The sequence below is a fragment of the Podarcis gaigeae genome (genome assembly GCF_964106915.1).
Source record: "Podarcis gaigeae genome assembly, chromosome: 1".
Lineage (NCBI taxonomy): Eukaryota > Metazoa > Chordata > Lepidosauria > Squamata > Lacertidae > Podarcis > Podarcis gaigeae.
Genome location: NC_139678.1, coordinates 138224922 through 138240530, shown reverse-complemented (window position 1 = coordinate 138240530; position 15609 = coordinate 138224922).

Genomic DNA, 15609 nt, shown 5'->3' with positions numbered 1-15609 from the left:
TGTTTTGGGTTCCATCCACTAAAAAAGAAAGAAGATAAAGCTCTGATTGGTTTTGTTGCAAATTGGTGTTTTTGGGGTTAGAATGCACATTCGCTCAAAAATCTCAGAATGAAATGTTTCTTAACAGCCGTAATCAAGCATAGGTGTTTTGGTTCCATCTCAATAGAAAGTGGACGAAAAACTTTGGATTGTTCTTTCCATGTTCTTTCCACCCAAAAATAGCAAAGCGAAGTGTAATAATCCTAAACCTCCCCAAACAGGATGTTTTGCGTTCCAGCTACATAGAAAGAAGAATTTTGGATTTCGCTTATTTCAAATCGTGTTCCGTGGTTTAATGCTCATTAACCCAGAAATCGCAAAGTATGTGTAATGAGTCCCAAATAACACAAAACCGTCTTTGCGCTTCCATATGCGTATAAAGAAGACGAATTAGCTTTGATAGGGCTTATTTGAATTCGCATGGTGTTTTATGGGAGTGCACCAGAATCACCTCCAACCAAAGCAAAAAGGTGTTTTGGGTTCCTTCCACTAAAAAAGAAAGAAGATAAAGTTCTGATTGGTTTTGTTGCAAATTGGTGTTTTTGGGGTTAGAATGCACATTCGCTCAAAAATCTCAGAATGAAATGTTTCTTAACAGCCGTAATCAAGCATAGGTGTTTTGGTTCCATCTCAATAGAAAGCGGACCAAAAAGTTTGGATTGTTCTTTCCATGTTCTTTCCACCCACAAATAGCAAAGCCAAGTGTAATGATCCTACACCTCCCCGAACAGGATGTTTTGCGTTCCAGCTCCAAAAAAGAAGAATTTTGGATTTCGCTTATTTCAAATCGTGTTCAGTGGTGTTAATGCTCATTAACCCAGAAATCGCAAAGTATGTGTAATGAGTCCCAAATAACACAAAACCGTCTTCGCGCTTCCATATGCGTAGAAAGAAGACGAATTAGCTTTGATAGGGCTAATTTCAATTCGCATGGTGTTTTATGGGTGTGCACCAGAATCACCTCCAACCAAAGCAAAAAGGTCTTTTGGGTTCCATCCGCTAAAAAAGAAAGAAGATAAAGCTCTGATAGGTTTTGTTGCAAATTGGTGTTTTGGGGGTTAGAATGCACATTCGCTCAAAAATCTCAGAATGAAATGTTTCTTAACAGCCGTAATCAAGCATAGGTGTTTTGGTTCCATCTCAATAGAAAGTGGACCAAAAAGTTTGGATTGTTCTTTCCATGTTCTTTCCACCCAAAAATAGCAAAGCGAAGTGTAATGATCCTAAACCTCCCCAAACAGGATGTTTTGCGTTCCAGCTACATAGAAAGAAGAATTTTGGATTTCGCTTATTTCAAATCGTGTTCAGTGGTGTTAATGCTCATTAACGCAGAAATCGCAAAGTATGTGTAATGAGTCCCAAATAACACAAAACCGTCTTTGCGCTTCCATATGCGTAGAAAGAAGACGAATTAGCTTTGATAGGGCTTATTTCAATTCGCATGGTGTTTTATGGGTGTGCACCAGAATCACCTCCAACCAAAGCAAAAAGGTGTTTTGGGTTCCATCCACTAAAAAAGAAAGAAGATAAAGCTCTGATTGGTTTTGTTGCAAATTGGTGTTTTTGGGGTTAGAATGCACATTCGCTCAAAAATCTCAGACTGAAATTTTTCTTAACAGCCCTAATCAAGCATAGGTGTTTTGGTTCCATCTCAATAGAAAGTGGACCAAAAAGTTTGGATTGTTCTTTCCATGTTCTTTCCACCCAATAATAGCAAAGCGAAGTGTAATGATCCTAAACCTCCCCAAACAGGATGTTTTGCGTTCCAGCTACATAGAAAGAAGAATTTTGGATTTCGCTTATTTCAAATCGTGTTCCGTGGTGTTAATGCTCATTAACCCAGAAATCGCAAATTATGTGTAATGAGTCCCAAATAACACAAAACCGTCTTTGCGCTTCCATATGCGTAGAAAGAAGACGAATTAGCTTTGATAGGGCTTATTTCAATTCGCATGGTGTTTTATGGGTGTGCACCAGAATCACCTCCAACCAAAGCAAAAAGGTGTTTTGGGTTCCATCCACTAAAAAAGAAAGAAGATAAAGCTCTGATTGGTTTTGTTGCAAATTGGTGTTTTTGGGGTTAGAATGCACATTCGCTCAAAAATCTCAGAATGAAATGTTTCTTAACAGCCGTAATCAAGCATAGGTGTTTTGGTTCCATCTCAATAGAAAGTGGACCAAAAAGTTTGGATTGTTCTTTCCATGTTCTTTCCACCCAAAAATAGCAAAGCGAAGTGTAATGATCCTAAACCTCCCCAAACAGGATGTTTTGCGTCCAGCTACATAGAAAGAAGAATTTTGGATTTCGCTTATTTCAAATCGTGTTCAGTGGTGTTAATGCTCATTAACCCAGAAATCGCAAAGTATGTGTAATGAGTCCCAAATAACACAAAACCGTCTTTGCGCTTCCATATGCGTAGAAAGAAGACGAATAAGCTTTGATAGGGCTTATTTCAATTCGCATGGTGTTTTATGGGTGTGCACCAGAATCACCTCCAACCAAAGCAAAAAGGTGTTTTGGGTTCCTTCCACTAAAAAAGAAAGAAGATAAAGCTCTGATTGGTTTTGTTGCAAATTGGTGTTTTTGGGGTTAGAATGCACATTCGCTCAAAAATCTCAGAATGAAATGTTTCTTAACAGCCGTAATCAAGCATAGGTGTTTTGGTTCCATCTCAATAGAAAGTGGACCAAAAAGTTTGGATTGTTCTTTCCATGTTCTTTCCACCCAAAAATAGCAAAGCGAAGTGTAATGATCCTAAACCTCCCCAAACAGGATGTTTTGCGTTCCAGCTACATAGAAAGAAGAATTTTGGATTTCGCTTATTTCAAATCGTGTTCCGTGGTGTTAATGCTCATTAACCCAGAAATCGCAAAGTATGTGTAATGAGTCCCAAATAACAACAAAACCGTCTTTGCGCTTCCATATGCGTAGAAAGAAGACGAATAAGCTTTGATAGGGCTTATTTCAATTCGCATGGTGTTTTATGGGTGTGCACCAGAATCACCTCCAACCAAAGCAAAAAGGTGTTTTGGGTTCCTTCCACTAAAAAAGAAAGAAGATAAAGCTCTGATTGGTTTTGTTGCAAATTGGTGTTTTGGGGGTTAGAATGCACATTCGCTCAAAAATCTCAGAATGAAATGTTTCTTAACAGCCGTAATCAAGCATAGGTGTTTTGGTTCCATCTCAATAGAAAGTGGACCAAAAAGTTTGGATTGTTCTTTCCATGTTCTTTCCACCCAAAAATAGCAAAGCGAAGTGTAATGATCCTAAACCTCCCCAAACAGGATGTTTTGCGTTCCAGCTACATAGAAAGAAGAATTTTGGATTTCGCTTATTTCAAATCGTGTTCAGTGGTGTTAATGCTCATTAACGCAGAAATCGCAAAGTATGTGTAATGAGTCCCAAATAACACAAAACCGTCTTTGCGCTTCCATATGCGTAGAAAGAAGACGAATTAGCTTTGATAGGGCTTATTTCAATTCGCATGGTGTTTTATGGGTGTGCACCAGAATCACCTCCAACCAAAGCAAAAAGGTGTTTTGGGTTCCTTCCACTAAAAAAGAAAGAAGATAAAGCTCTGATTGGTTTTGTTGCAAATTGGTGTTTTTGGGGTTAGAATGCACATTCGCTCAAAAATCTCAGACTGAAATTTTTCTTAACAGCCCTAATCAAGCATAGGTGTTTTGGTTCCATCTCAATAGAAAGTGGACCAAAAAGTTTGGATTGTTCTTTCCATGTTCTTTCCACCCAATAATAGCAAAGCGAAGTGTAATGATCCTAAACCTCCCCAAACAGGATGTTTTGCGTTCCAGCTACATAGAAAGAAGAATTTTGGATTTCGCTTATTTCAAATCGTGTTCCGTGGTGTTAATGCTCATTAACCCAGAAATCGCAAATTATGTGTAATGAGTCCCAAATAACACAAAACCGTCTTTGCGCTTCCATATGCGTAGAAAGAAGACGAATTAGCTTTGATAGGGCTTATTTCAATTCGCATGGTGTTTTATGGGTGTGCACCAGAATCACCTCCAACCAAAGCAAAAAGGTGTTTTGGGTTCCATCCACTAAAAAAGAAAGAAGATAAAGCTCTGATTGGTTTTGTTGCAAATTGGTGTTTTTGGGGTTAGAATGCACATTCGCTCAAAAATCTCAGAATGAAATGTTTCTTAACAGCCGTAATCAAGCATAGGTGTTTTGGTTCCATCTCAATAGAAAGTGGACCAAAAAGTTTGGATTGTTCTTTCCATGTTCTTTCCACCCAAAAATAGCAAAGCGAAGTGTAATGATCCTAAACCTCCCCAAACAGGATGTTTTGCGTCCAGCTACATAGAAAGAAGAATTTTGGATTTCGCTTATTTCAAATCGTGTTCAGTGGTGTTAATGCTCATTAACCCAGAAATCGCAAAGTATGTGTAATGAGTCCCAAATAACACAAAACCGTCTTTGCGCTTCCATATGCGTAGAAAGAAGACGAATAAGCTTTGATAGGGCTTATTTCAATTCGCATGGTGTTTTATGGGTGTGCACCAGAATCACCTCCAACCAAAGCAAAAAGGTGTTTTGGGTTCCTTCCACTAAAAAAGAAAGAAGATAAAGCTCTGATTGGTTTTGTTGCAAATTGGTGTTTTTGGGGTTAGAATGCACATTCGCTCAAAAATCTCAGAATGAAATGTTTCTTAACAGCCGTAATCAAGCATAGGTGTTTTGGTTCCATCTCAATAGAAAGTGGACCAAAAAGTTTGGATTGTTCTTTCCATGTTCTTTCCACCCAAAAATAGCAAAGCGAAGTGTAATGATCCTAAACCTCCCCAAACAGGATGTTTTGCGTTCCAGCTACATAGAAAGAAGAATTTTGGATTTCGCTTATTTCAAATCGTGTTCCGTGGTGTTAATGCTCATTAACCCAGAAATCGCAAAGTATGTGTAATGAGTCCCAAATAACAACAAAACCGTCTTTGCGCTTCCATATGCGTAGAAAGAAGACGAATAAGCTTTGATAGGGCTTATTTCAATTCGCATGGTGTTTTATGGGTGTGCACCAGAATCACCTCCAACCAAAGCAAAAAGGTGTTTTGGGTTCCTTCCACTAAAAAAGAAAGAAGATAAAGCTCTGATTGGTTTTGTTGCAAATTGGTGTTTTTGGGGTTAGAATGCACATTCGCTCAAAAATCTCAGAATGAAATGTTTCTTAACAGCCGTAATCAAGCATAGGTGTTTTGGTTCCATCTCAATAGAAAGTGGACTAAAAAGTTTGGATTGTTCTTTCCATGTTCTTTCCACCCAAAAATAGCAAAGCGAAGTGTAATGATCCTAAACCTCCCCAAACAGGATGTTTTGCGTTCCAGCTACATAGAAAGAAGAATTTTGGATTTCGCTTATTTCAAATCGTGTTCCGTGGTGTTAATGCTCATTAACGCAGAAATCGCAAAGTATGTGTAATGAGTCCCAAATAACAACAAAACCGTCTTTCCGCTTCCATATGCGTAGAAAGAAGACGAATAAGCTTTGATAGGGCTTATTTCAATTCGCATGGTGTTTTATGGGTGTGCACCAGAATCACCTCCAACCAAAGCAAAAAGGTCTTTTGGGTTCCTTCCACTAAAAAAGAAAGAAGATAAAGCTCTGATTGGTTTTGTTGCAAATTGGTGTTTTTGGGGTTAGAATGCACATTCGCTCAAAAATCTCAGAATGAAATGTTTCTTAACAGCCGTAATCAAGCATAGGTGTTTTGGTTCCATCTCAATAGAAAGTGGACCAAAAAGTTTGGATTGTTCTTTCCATGTTCTTTCCACCCAAAAATAGCAAAGCGAAGTGTAATGATCCTAAACCTCCCCAAACAGGATGTTTTGCGTTCCAGCTACATAGAAAGAAGAATTTTGGATTTCGCTTATTTCAAATCGTGTTCAGTGGTGTTATTGCTCATTAACGCAGAAATCGCAAAGTATGTGGAATGAGTCCCAAATAACACAAAACCGTCTTTGCGCTTCCATATGCGTAGAAAGAAGACGAATTAGCTTTGATAGGGCTTATTTCAATTCGCATGGTGTTTTATGGGAGTGCACCAGAATCACCTCCAACCAAAGCAAAAAGGTGTTTTGGGTTCCATCCACTAAAAAAGAAAGAAGATAAAGCTCTGATTGGTTTTGTTGCAAATTGGTGTTTTTGGGGTTAGAATGCACATTCGCTCAAAAATCTCAGAATGAAATGTTTCTTAACAGCCGTAATCAAGCATAGGTGTTTTGGTTCCATCTCAATAGAAAGTGGACGAAAAACTTTGGATTGTTCTTTCCATGTTCTTTCCACCCAAAAATAGCAAAGCGAAGTGTAATAATCCTAAACCTCCCCAAACAGGATGTTTTGCGTTCCAGCTACATAGAAAGAAGAATTTTGGATTTCGCTTATTTCAAATCGTGTTCCGTGGTTTAATGCTCATTAACCCAGAAATCGCAAAGTATGTGTAATGAGTCCCAAATAACACAAAACCGTCTTTGCGCTTCCATATGCGTATAAAGAAGACGAATTAGCTTTGATAGGGCTTATTTGAATTCGCATGGTGTTTTATGGGAGTGCACCAGAATCACCTCCAACCAAAGCAAAAAGGTGTTTTGGGTTCCTTCCACTAAAAAAGAAAGAAGATAAAGTTCTGATTGGTTTTGTTGCAAATTGGTGTTTTTGGGGTTAGAATGCACATTCGCTCAAAAATCTCAGAATGAAATGTTTCTTAACAGCCGTAATCAAGCATAGGTGTTTTGGTTCCATCTCAATAGAAAGCGGACCAAAAAGTTTGGATTGTTCTTTCCATGTTCTTTCCACCCACAAATAGCAAAGCCAAGTGTAATGATCCTAAACCTCCCCAAACAGGATGTTTTGCGTTCCAGCTCCAAAAAAGAAGAATTTTGGATTTCGCTTATTTCAAATCGTGTTCAGTGGTGTTAATGCTCATTAACCCAGAAATCGCAAAGTATGTGTAATGAGTCCCAAATAACACAAAACCGTCTTTGCGCTTCCATATGCGTAGAAAGAAGACGAATAAGCTTTGATAGGGCTTATTTCAATTCGCATGGTGTTTTATGGGTGTGCACCAGAATCACCTCCAACCAAAGCAAAAAGGTGTTTTGGGTTCCTTCCACTAAAAAAGAAAGAAGATAAAGCTCTGATTGGTTTTGTTGCAAATTGGTGTTTTTGGGGTTAGAATGCACATTCGCTCAAAAATCTCAGAATGAAATGTTTCTTAACAGCCGTAATCAAGCATAGGTGTTTTGGTTCCATCTCAATAGAAAGTGGACCAAAAAGTTTGGATTGTTCTTTCCATGTTCTTTCCACCCAAAAATAGCAAAGCGAAGTGTAATGATCCTAAACCTCCCCAAACAGGATGTTTTGCGTTCCAGCTACATAGAAAGAAGAATTTTGGATTTCGCTTATTTCAAATCGTGTTCCGTGGTGTTAATGCTCATTAACCCAGAAATCGCAAAGTATGTGTAATGAGTCCCAAATAACAACAAAACCGTCTTTGCGCTTCCATATGCGTAGAAAGAAGACGAATAAGCTTTGATAGGGCTTATTTCAATTCGCATGGTGTTTTATGGGTGTGCACCAGAATCACCTCCAACCAAAGCAAAAAGGTGTTTTGGGTTCCTTCCACTAAAAAAGAAAGAAGATAAAGCTCTGATTGGTTTTGTTGCAAATTGGTGTTTTTGGGGTTAGAATGCACATTCGCTCAAAAATCTCAGAATGAAATGTTTCTTAACAGCCGTAATCAAGCATAGGTGTTTTGGTTCCATCTCAATAGAAAGTGGACCAAAAAGTTTGGATTGTTCTTTCCATGTTCTTTCCACCCAAAAATAGCAAAGCGAAGTGTAATGATCCTAAACCTCCCCAAACAGGATGTTTTGCGTTCCAGCTACATAGAAAGAAGAATTTTGGATTTCGCTTATTTCAAATCGTGTTCCGTGGTGTTAATGCTCATTAACGCAGAAATCGCAAAGTATGTGTAATGAGTCCCAAATAACAACAAAACCGTCTTTGCGCTTCCATATGCGTAGAAAGAAGACGAATAAGCTTTGATAGGGCTTATTTCAATTCGCATGGTGTTTTATGGGTGTGCACCAGAATCACCTCCAACCAAAGCAAAAAGGTCTTTTGGGTTCCTTCCACTAAAAAAGAAAGAAGATAAAGCTCTGATTGGTTTTGTTGCAAATTGGTGTTTTTGGGGTTAGAATGCACATTCGCTCAAAAATCTCAGAATGAAATGTTTCTTAACAGCCGTAATCAAGCATAGGTGTTTTGGTTCCATCTCAATAGAAAGTGGACCAAAAAGTTTGGATTGTTCTTTCCATGTTCTTTCCACCCAAAAATAGCAAAGCGAAGTGTAATGATCCTAAACCTCCCCAAACAGGATGTTTTGCGTTCCAGCTACATAGAAAGAAGAATTTTGGATTTCGCTTATTTCAAATCGTGTTCAGTGGTGTTAATGCTCATTAACGCAGAAATCGCAAAGTATGTGTAATGAGTCCCAAATAACACAAAACCGTCTTTGCGCTTCCATATGCGTAGAAAGAAGACGAATTAGCTTTGATAGGGCTTATTTCAATTCGCATGGTGTTTTATGGGAGTGCACCAGAATCACCTCCAACCAAAGCAAAAAGGTGTTTTGGGTTCCATCCACTAAAAAAGAAAGAAGATAAAGCTCTGATTGGTTTTGTTGCAAATTGGTGTTTTTGGGGTTAGAATGCACATTCGCTCAAAAATCTCAGAATGAAATGTTTCTTAACAGCCGTAATCAAGCATAGGTGTTTTGGTTCCATCTCAATAGAAAGTGGACGAAAAACTTTGGATTGTTCTTTCCATGTTCTTTCCACCCAAAAATAGCAAAGCGAAGTGTAATAATCCTAAACCTCCCCAAACAGGATGTTTTGCGTTCCAGCTACATAGAAAGAAGAATTTTGGATTTCGCTTATTTCAAATCGTGTTCCGTGGTTTAATGCTCATTAACCCAGAAATCGCAAAGTATGTGTAATGAGTCCCAAATAACACAAAACCGTCTTTGCGCTTCCATATGCGTATAAAGAAGACGAATTAGCTTTGATAGGGCTTATTTGAATTCGCATGGTGTTTTATGGGAGTGCACCAGAATCACCTCCAACCAAAGCAAAAAGGTGTTTTGGGTTCCTTCCACTAAAAAAGAAAGAAGATAAAGTTCTGATTGGTTTTGTTGCAAATTGGTGTTTTTGGGGTTAGAATGCACATTCGCTCAAAAATCTCAGAATGAAATGTTTCTTAACAGCCGTAATCAAGCATAGGTGTTTTGGTTCCATCTCAATAGAAAGCGGACCAAAAAGTTTGGATTGTTCTTTCCATGTTCTTTCCACCCACAAATAGCAAAGCCAAGTGTAATGATCCTACACCTCCCCGAACAGGATGTTTTGCGTTCCAGCTCCAAAAAAGAAGAATTTTGGATTTCGCTTATTTCAAATCGTGTTCAGTGGTGTTAATGCTCATTAACCCAGAAATCGCAAAGTATGTGTAATGAGTCCCAAATAACACAAAACCGTCTTTGCGCTTCCATATGCGTAGAAAGAAGACGAATTAGCTTTGATAGGGCTTATTTCAATTCGCATGGTGTTTTATGGGTGTGCACCAGAATCACCTCCAACCAAAGCAAAAAGGTCTTTTGGGTTCCATCCGCTAAAAAAGAAAGAAGATAAAGCTCTGATAGGTTTTGTTGCAAATTGGTGTTTTGGGGGTTAGAATGCACATTCTCTCAAAAATCTCAGAGTGAAATTTTTCTTAACAGCCCTAATCAAGCATAGGTGATTATGGTTCCATCTCAATAGAAAGCGGACGAAAAAGTTTGGATTTTCTTTCCATGTTCTTTCCACCCACAAATAGCAAAGCGAATTGTAATGAGCCTAAACCTCCCCAAACAGGATGTTTTGCGTTCCAGCTACATAGAAAGAAGAATTTTGGATTTCGCTTATTTCACATCGTGTTCCGTGGTGTTAATGCTCATTAACGCAGAAATCTCAAAGTATGTGTAATGAGTCCCAAATAACACAAAACCGTCTTTTCGCTTCCATATGCGTAGAAAGAAGACGTATAAGCTTTGATAGGGCTTATTTCAATTCGCATGGTGTTTTATGGGTGTGCACCAGAATCACCTCCAACCAAAGCAAAAAGGTGTTTTGGGTTCCATCCACTAAAAAAGAAAGAAGATAAAGCTCTGATTGGTTTTGTTGCAAATTGGTGTTTTTGGGGTTAGAATGCACATTCGCTCAAAAATCTCAGACTGAAATTTTTCTTAACAGCCCTAATCAAGCATAGGTGTTTTGGTTCCATCTCAATAGAAAGTGGACCAAAAAGTTTGGATTGTTCTTTCCATGTTCTTTCCACCCAAAAATAGCAAAGCGAAGTGTAATGATCCTAAACCTCCCCAAACAGGATGTTTTGCGTTCCAGCTACATAGAAAGAAGAATTTTGGATTTCGCTTATTTCAAATCGTGTTCCGTGGTGTTAATGCTCATTAACCCAGAAATCGCAAAGTATGTGTAATGAGTCCCAAATAACACAAAACCGTCTTTGCGCTTCCATATGCGTAGAAAGAAGACGAATTAGCTTTGATAGGGCTTATTTCAATTCGCATGGTGTTTTATGGGTGTGCACCAGAATCACCTCCAACCAAAGCAAAAAGGTGTTTTGGGTTCCTTCCACTAAAAAAGAAAGAAGATAAAGCTCTGATTGGTTTTGTTGCAAATTGGTGTTTTGGGGGTTAGAATGCACATTCGCTCAAAAATCTCAGAATGAAATGTTTCTTAACAGCCGTAATCAAGCATAGGTGTTTTGGTTCCATCTCAATAGAAAGTGGACCAAAAAGTTTGGATTGTTCTTTCCATGTTCTTTCCACCCAAAAATAGCAAAGCGAAGTGTAATGATCCTAAACCTCCCCAAACAGGATGTTTTGCGTTCCAGCTACATAGAAAGAAGAATTTTGGATTTCGCTTATTTCAAATCGTGTTCAGTGGTGTTAATGCTCATTAACGCAGAAATCGCAAAGTATGTGTAATGAGTCCCAAATAACACAAAACCGTCTTTGCGCTTCCATATGCGTAGAAAGAAGACGAATTAGCTTTGATAGGGCTTATTTCAATTCGCATGGTGTTTTATGGGTGTGCACCAGAATCACCTCCAACCAAAGCAAAAAGGTGTTTTGGGTTCCATCCACTAAAAAAGAAAGAAGATAAAGCTCTGATTGGTTTTGTTGCAAATTGGTGTTTTTGGGGTTAGAATGCACATTCGCTCAAAAATCTCAGACTGAAATTTTTCTTAACAGCCCTAATCAAGCATAGGTGTTTTGGTTCCATCTCAATAGAAAGTGGACCAAAAAGTTTGGATTGTTCTTTCCATGTTCTTTCCACCCAATAATAGCAAAGCGAAGTGTAATGATCCTAAACCTCCCCAAACAGGATGTTTTGCGTTCCAGCTACATAGAAAGAAGAATTTTGGATTTCGCTTATTTCAAATCGTGTTCCGTGGTGTTAATGCTCATTAACCCAGAAATCGCAAATTATGTGTAATGAGTCCCAAATAACACAAAACCGTCTTTGCGCTTCCATATGCGTAGAAAGAAGACGAATTAGCTTTGATAGGGCTTATTTCAATTCGCATGGTGTTTTATGGGTGTGCACCAGAATCACCTCCAACCAAAGCAAAAAGGTGTTTTGGGTTCCATCCACTAAAAAAGAAAGAAGATAAAGCTCTGATTGGTTTTGTTGCAAATTGGTGTTTTTGGGGTTAGAATGCACATTCGCTCAAAAATCTCAGAATGAAATGTTTCTTAACAGCCGTAATCAAGCATAGGTGTTTTGGTTCCATCTCAATAGAAAGTGGACCAAAAAGTTTGGATTGTTCTTTCCATGTTCTTTCCACCCAAAAATAGCAAAGCGAAGTGTAATGATCCTAAACCTCCCCAAACAGGATGTTTTGCGTCCAGCTACATAGAAAGAAGAATTTTGGATTTCGCTTATTTCAAATCGTGTTCAGTGGTGTTAATGCTCATTAACCCAGAAATCGCAAAGTATGTGTAATGAGTCCCAAATAACACAAAACCGTCTTTGCGCTTCCATATGCGTAGAAAGAAGACGAATAAGCTTTGATAGGGCTTATTTCAATTCGCATGGTGTTTTATGGGTGTGCACCAGAATCACCTCCAACCAAAGCAAAAAGGTGTTTTGGGTTCCTTCCACTAAAAAAGAAAGAAGATAAAGCTCTGATTGGTTTTGTTGCAAATTGGTGTTTTTGGGGTTAGAATGCACATTCGCTCAAAAATCTCAGAATGAAATGTTTCTTAACAGCCGTAATCAAGCATAGGTGTTTTGGTTCCATCTCAATAGAAAGTGGACCAAAAAGTTTGGATTGTTCTTTCCATGTTCTTTCCACCCAAAAATAGCAAAGCGAAGTGTAATGATCCTAAACCTCCCCAAACAGGATGTTTTGCGTTCCAGCTACATAGAAAGAAGAATTTTGGATTTCGCTTATTTCAAATCGTGTTCCGTGGTGTTAATGCTCATTAACCCAGAAATCGCAAAGTATGTGTAATGAGTCCCAAATAACAACAAAACCGTCTTTGCGCTTCCATATGCGTAGAAAGAAGACGAATAAGCTTTGATAGGGCTTATTTCAATTCGCATGGTGTTTTATGGGTGTGCACCAGAATCACCTCCAACCAAAGCAAAAAGGTGTTTTGGGTTCCTTCCACTAAAAAAGAAAGAAGATAAAGCTCTGATTGGTTTTGTTGCAAATTGGTGTTTTTGGGGTTAGAATGCACATTCGCTCAAAAATCTCAGAATGAAATGTTTCTTAACAGCCGTAATCAAGCATAGGTGTTTTGGTTCCATCTCAATAGAAAGTGGACCAAAAAGTTTGGATTGTTCTTTCCATGTTCTTTCCACCCAAAAATAGCAAAGCGAAGTGTAATGATCCTAAACCTCCCCAAACAGGATGTTTTGCGTTCCAGCTACATAGAAAGAAGAATTTTGGATTTCGCTTATTTCAAATCGTGTTCCGTGGTGTTAATGCTCATTAACGCAGAAATCGCAAAGTATGTGTAATGAGTCCCAAATAACAACAAAACCGTCTTTGCGCTTCCATATGCGTAGAAAGAAGACGAATAAGCTTTGATAGGGCTTATTTCAATTCGCATGGTGTTTTATGGGTGTGCACCAGAATCACCTCCAACCAAAGCAAAAAGGTCTTTTGGGTTCCTTCCACTAAAAAAGAAAGAAGATAAAGCTCTGATTGGTTTTGTTGCAAATTGGTGTTTTTGGGGTTAGAATGCACATTCGCTCAAAAATCTCAGAATGAAATGTTTCTTAACAGCCGTAATCAAGCATAGGTGTTTTGGTTCCATCTCAATAGAAAGTGGACCAAAAAGTTTGGATTGTTCTTTCCATGTTCTTTCCACCCAAAAATAGCAAAGCGAAGTGTAATGATCCTAAACCTCCCCAAACAGGATGTTTTGCGTTCCAGCTACATAGAAAGAAGAATTTTGGATTTCGCTTATTTCAAATCGTGTTCAGTGGTGTTAATGCTCATTAACGCAGAAATCGCAAAGTATGTGTAATGAGTCCCAAATAACACAAAACCGTCTTTGCGCTTCCATATGCGTAGAAAGAAGACGAATTAGCTTTGATAGGGCTTATTTCAATTCGCATGGTGTTTTATGGGAGTGCACCAGAATCACCTCCAACCAAAGCAAAAAGGTGTTTTGGGTTCCATCCACTAAAAAAGAAAGAAGATAAAGCTCTGATTGGTTTTGTTGCAAATTGGTGTTTTTGGGGTTAGAATGCACATTCGCTCAAAAATCTCAGAATGAAATGTTTCTTAACAGCCGTAATCAAGCATAGGTGTTTTGGTTCCATCTCAATAGAAAGTGGACGAAAAACTTTGGATTGTTCTTTCCATGTTCTTTCCACCCAAAAATAGCAAAGCGAAGTGTAATAATCCTAAACCTCCCCAAACAGGATGTTTTGCGTTCCAGCTACATAGAAAGAAGAATTTTGGATTTCGCTTATTTCAAATCGTGTTCCGTGGTTTAATGCTCATTAACCCAGAAATCGCAAAGTATGTGTAATGAGTCCCAAATAACACAAAACCGTCTTTGCGCTTCCATATGCGTATAAAGAAGACGAATTAGCTTTGATAGGGCTTATTTGAATTCGCATGGTGTTTTATGGGAGTGCACCAGAATCACCTCCAACCAAAGCAAAAAGGTGTTTTGGGTTCCTTCCACTAAAAAAGAAAGAAGATAAAGTTCTGATTGGTTTTGTTGCAAATTGGTGTTTTTGGGGTTAGAATGCACATTCGCTCAAAAATCTCAGAATGAAATGTTTCTTAACAGCCGTAATCAAGCATAGGTGTTTTGGTTCCATCTCAATAGAAAGCGGACCAAAAAGTTTGGATTGTTCTTTCCATGTTCTTTCCACCCACAAATAGCAAAGCCAAGTGTAATGATCCTACACCTCCCCGAACAGGATGTTTTGCGTTCCAGCTCCAAAAAAGAAGAATTTTGGATTTCGCTTATTTCAAATCGTGTTCAGTGGTGTTAATGCTCATTAACCCAGAAATCGCAAAGTATGTGTAATGAGTCCCAAATAACACAAAACCGTCTTTGCGCTTCCATATGCGTAGAAAGAAGACGAATTAGCTTTGATAGGGCTTATTTCAATTCGCATGGTGTTTTATGGGTGTGCACCAGAATCACCTCCAACCAAAGCAAAAAGGTCTTTTGGGTTCCATCCGCTAAAAAAGAAAGAAGATAAAGCTCTGATAGGTTTTGTTGCAAATTGGTGTTTTGGGGGTTAGAATGCACATTCTCTCAAAAATCTCAGAGTGAAATTTTTCTTAACAGCCCTAATCAAGCATAGGTGATTATGGTTCCATCTCAATAGAAAGCGGACGAAAAAGTTTGGATTTTCTTTCCATGTTCTTTCCACCCACAAATAGCAAAGCGAATTGTAATGAGCCTAAACCTCCCCAAACAGGATGTTTTGCGTTCCAGCTACATAGAAAGAAGAATTTTGGATTTCGCTTATTTCACATCGTGTTCCGTGGTGTTAATGCTCATTAACGCAGAAATCTCAAAGTATGTGTAATGAGTCCCAAATAACACAAAACCGTCTTTTCGCTTCCATATGCGTAGAAAGAAGACGTATAAGCTTTGATAGGGCTTATTTCAATTCGCATGGTGTTTTATGGGTGTGCACCAGAATCACCTCCAACCAAAGCAAAAAGGTGTTTTGGGTTCCATCCACTAAAAAAGAAAGAAGATAAAGCTCTGATTGGTTTTGTTGCAAATTGGTGTTTTTGGGGTTAGAATGCACATTCGCTCAAAAATCTCAGACTGAAATTTTTCTTAACAGCCCTAATCAAGCATAGGTGTTTTGGTTCCATCTCAATAGAAAGTGGACCAAAAAGTTTGGATTGTTCTTTCCATGTTCTTTCCACCCAAAAATAGCAAAGCGAAGTGTAATGATCCTAAACCTCCCCAAACAGGATGTTTTGCGTTCCAGCTACAT